Raw genomic sequence first — 4,888 nt, forward strand, 5'->3', positions numbered from 1 at the left:
ATCTTTCTTCTATCATTGACAGTCCCTCTAGGTTGTGGGCTGCTTGCCTGTGTTCCTGAGAAGCATCTACGGTACCAGTCTATAGAGTGTGTTTTCTTTAGTGAATTACCGGTATGTTTACCGGTAATAAACTTGCACTGTTTTATGTATATGTTTGATTACATACAGCCTTGTGACAGTTTTCCTGCATGTCATAAGCATTTGAATATAAATTAAAATGTTAAAATCAAATCTGATACTGTTTTACCTTTTATTTGGTGTGTGGAAGGTGTGCGGAAGAGGGGGTAGTCTTATACGGCGAGTATATAACAAACTCTGTATTTTGAGTGGAAATGTTAGGGGGTCGTCTTATACGCCCAGTCGTCTTATACGCCGGCAAATACGGTAAGTAACACAGAGTTTTGTTCATTGTTCTCTCTCCTTATTTGGGCACAGGAATGGTTGCTGAAAAAATATGTGATTGAACTGACAAGGGGTGATCTGTGGTTCGTGACTCCGCTTTTTTTGCCCTCTGCATTGTCTATCCTTTGACAACCCTCACCTCTCATGCCTCCAATTTATGCCAATTTAAAACCTTGCCGCAGACATTTAGAGTGCGGACTCCGGAGTTAATGTGACTGGGATGAATCCTGCTCTGCCTGTCTCTAGTTCTGTGACCTTAAGGAAGTTACTTATTTTCATCAAGCTCCAGGTTCTTCAATAACAAACTGGTAATGATAATGCCTACTTCACAGGGCTGTTGTGGAGATTAAATACGTTAATATACATAAAGCCCTTAAAATAGTGTCTGTTCACATATATCACGCACTATATATGTGTGTGGTTATTATTTTTATACTCCGATACCTTGATTAGGTCCTCTCACACTTCTGAATTTAAATTTCCTAAAAATGCTGGACCGTAAGTTTTTCCCATACTCAGATGAACTCCATGGGTCTGAACAGGGAGCACAGAGGGAGAACCATTAGGAAAACGTTGGCTAACGAACATCGGGCAGCAGCGTGCCAAAGCTGTCCTCTGTTTCCAGAATCTTCAGTCTGACATGCTTGGATTTCTGTCTGATGCTTGTTAGCTGGTGTCATAACTTCCAAATTAAGGGCTTGCAAAAGCCTCCTTGCTTAGCCAGAAAAATTCATTTTCATCCTGGAGTACATTTATTTATTGTTAAATGTTATTTATTCATTAGTCAGAGTTCTGATGATGGCAGCTTTGACCTTGTCATTCTAAAAGACAAGACTCCATGTCTCAGGCAACAGTGAGTCTGGTGTTACCAAACCATGTGCTCATGCAGGGCAAGTAAATGAACCTGCAGGGACAGCAAGGGCTGGAGAAAGTCAGGAAAGCTTATGAGGGAATGTACTGGAATCTTAGCCAAGGGTGATAAAATAGCCCAAGAGACAGGGGGCGGGAGTGAGAGGAAACACTCAGATATTAAAGATGTATTGGCTCCTTGTCACTTCTGTTCTTTGGAGTAGAGTTAACTCTTCAACCCCTGTTCTCACCATTGCCTACTAGGTGCTTGCCAATGTTGCCATTGTGGTTTTAATTTGCAATTTACTGATGATTAGTGATGTTGAGCATCTTTTCATCTACGTATTGGCCATCTCTATGCCCTCTTTGGGGAGATGCTTTTTCAGGTCCTCTGCCCATTTTTTAATGGGATTGTTTGTTTTTTGGTGTTAAAATGTTTGAGTTATTAATAAATTTTGGATATTTACTCCTTATCAGGTGTATCATTGGTGAATATCTTCTTCCATTTAACAGTCTGTGGTTTCCTTTGCTGTGAAAAAACTTTTTAGTTCGATGTAGTCCCATCTGTTTATTTTTTCTTTTGTTTTCCTTGCTTAAGATATATCAGAAAAAATATTACTAAGAGCAATTTCAGAGTTACTGCCACTGTTTTCTTCTAGGAGTTTTATGGGTTTGGGCCATACATTTTTTGTTTTTAATCTATTTTGAATTTATTCTTGTATATAATGTAAGAAGGTGGTCTAGTTTCTTTTCTTTTTTTGCATGTATCTGTCCAGTTTTCCCAGCACAATCTGTTGAATATACTGTCTTTACCCCATTCTATATTTTGCCTCCTTTGCTATAGATTAATTGACTGTATACAGGCATGGGTTTATCTCTGGGATCTCTATTCTGTTCCATTGATCTATGTGTATTTTTATGCCAGTACCGTGCTGTTTTGATTATGATAGCCTTGCAGCATAGTTCAGGTAGTGTAATACCTACAGCTTTGTTCTCCAGGCCCCTGACCTGTGACTTATCCTCAGCCTGATGCAGCGTAGGGCCTCTCCTGGAGCCCCTCCTGATAGTAGCCTGCGCTGTCCCACCGTGCCACCTCCCATGGCTCATCTTGTCCATCCCACTCTGCACACTGGCTCTTCCTAGTCTTTACTCATCTCTATAAAATAACCCCCTTTGAGACACTTGCATATCTCACAGTGGAGCATCCACATCATTGTAATAAGCCCCAACCACCATCGCAACAGTCCCTTTTCCCCTTTCGTAATAATCCTTTAAAATAGTCTCTCCTTGCCACTGTCCAGAGTTTGCTTTTTTTAAAAAAATATATTTTATTGATTTTTTACAGAGAGGGATAGAGAGTTAGAAACATTGATGAGAGAGAAACATCGATCAGCTGCCTCTTGCACACCCCCTACTGGGGATGTGCCTGCAACCAAGGTACATGCCCTTGACCAGAATCGAACCTGGGACCCTTGAATCCGCAGGCCGATGCTCTATCCACTGAGCCAAACCAGTCAGGGCCAGAGTTTGCTTTTATTTGACATGACTCTCTGACTGACAAGGATTTGTCTTTATGTAAGCATATTCATACCTTCTGAGTATTGAGTAAAGTGCTCAGGAGCCTCAATGACTTATGGCATAAATTCTAATAATTTATTTCCTGAATTCAGAGCATTGATCCATTTACCTCTAAGATTTACTAAGTAAGATGTATTAAGTAAGTTTACTAGTACCTCTGGTTTACTTTGAGTCTAGGTGGGTTTATTCGCAGGTCTGGAGATTCCTTGTTTGTCTTATGCCTTTTTCTTCTGTTTCTCTGATGTATTGTAAAGTCACAGTCCATGGGCCTTAGGAGGCTGGGGGAGACAATATCTGGTTTTCAGGTTCTTGCTTGGACTCCCCAGATGAGGGGCTACAGGCTCTTCCTCCTCTACCCTAACGCTCCCTAGAGTCTCAGGCTCTGCCCCTTCAATGCATCACTTACACCAGTGTTGCTCAACCAGTGGCAATTTTGCTCCACAGGGGACCTTTGGCAATGCTGGGAGACATGTTTGGTTGTCATAATTGGGGGAGTGGTAACTGACATCTAGTGGGTAGGAGCCAGGAGTGCTGCTAAACATCCCACAATGTGCAGGACAATGCTCTGCATCAAAGAATCATCCAGCCCCAAATGTCATAGTGTCAAGGTTGAGGAATGCTGATTTACATGAATATTACTGTTCCTAACAAATTTAATCAAAGAGCATTTAATTATTCAAAACCTGACAGTGGGTCAGCAAAACCTATCCAAGGGATTTATCTATCTTCCTCCAATGACACTGTGGCTATTTTTCCTTTGAGGTCTTGGAGAAAAAGGATGAAAGATTTGACAACAAAAATTTATTGATTTGTTTGCAACATTCAGTACAACACATATAACTTCATCACATGGTTACAATCCAATATTTGTGCTTTGTAGGATACGTAAACATTCATTAGAGCACAACAAAAGTACACACGGTATTCTGAGATTGTTTTAAAAATAAATAGATCCTTTGCAGCTTGAGATGATGAATAAATTTTAAAATTTGACATTTGATTAATGTGTCAAATTCCATGAATAACCTGGATTTGGACTACTTATACAATAAATGCCTAAGGAGTAGTGGGATGGATTTGTGGGGTGGAGGGTGGGAAGGGAAGTGTGGCTTACAATGAAACTTTCTTGACATCTCAAGATGTGGATGACACATCAGGCCAGTATTACTGGGGCCTTTCCCGGTGTGGGGCCTTGTTCCCATTTAAAATTACTTCACCATCTCTAAAAATAGTGTAAAAGCATAGTATTTCAGGAAATCTTTAATAAACACCTTCTTTGATCAAGAAAATAAAAGCCAGTGTAGCTCATTTAGTTGAAAGAAAAGGAGACTTACTAAGAAGAAGTTAGCTGCTCTCATTTTCCAAAAGACTAAATCTCTGTTATTAAAACACTTAAATGTAATAAGGTTTTCTTTTCCCCCAAATTAAACAATAATATCTTTGGATCCAGAAGAGTGTATGGTCCTTACTGGTTTTGTCAAATCCTGCCTCTGTCAGTATGAATGCCATCTGAGTAGCAGGTCGGCCATAGAGGGACCAGCACATTTATAATGAAACCACTGAGCCCAAGTATCAATTTATGTGACTTAAGACAACAATCTCTTCAGATTTTATGGCTCTCTAAGATAATCCAATATATTATTTAAGATAATCTCTTCACAATTTAAAGTAATAATAAAATGAAAGTTTATATTTTATATAATTTAACACACAAGCAGATTTTATCTCAAAAGACTTTCCTGTGTTTGGGGGGAAAGCTTGCCCTTAGGGTAAGAATTCCGTAACCATGTTAACCACCTAATATAGAGATGGAAACAAGAAAATCTTTGATCTCAGCTTAACACTAAGAGTTTTCTGATTAGTTAGGAATCCAGGTATTGTTGAGGAAGTGCGGAATAGTTATCAGTGGGTTGCAGTAAATAAATAAAATCACCTCAGTAGAAAACATTGATGATACTCTTATATTTCTGTTAACACCCACTGATATTAGTCTGAAAATGGAAATTTTTTATAAGTTCTGAAAATTTTCCAGTCATATTTTGTGTTCACCTTGGCTGAC

This window comes from Myotis davidii, unplaced genomic scaffold (assembly GCF_000327345.1).
Source record: "Myotis davidii unplaced genomic scaffold, ASM32734v1 scaffold370, whole genome shotgun sequence".
In the NCBI taxonomy this organism is placed as follows: domain Eukaryota; kingdom Metazoa; phylum Chordata; class Mammalia; order Chiroptera; family Vespertilionidae; genus Myotis; species Myotis davidii.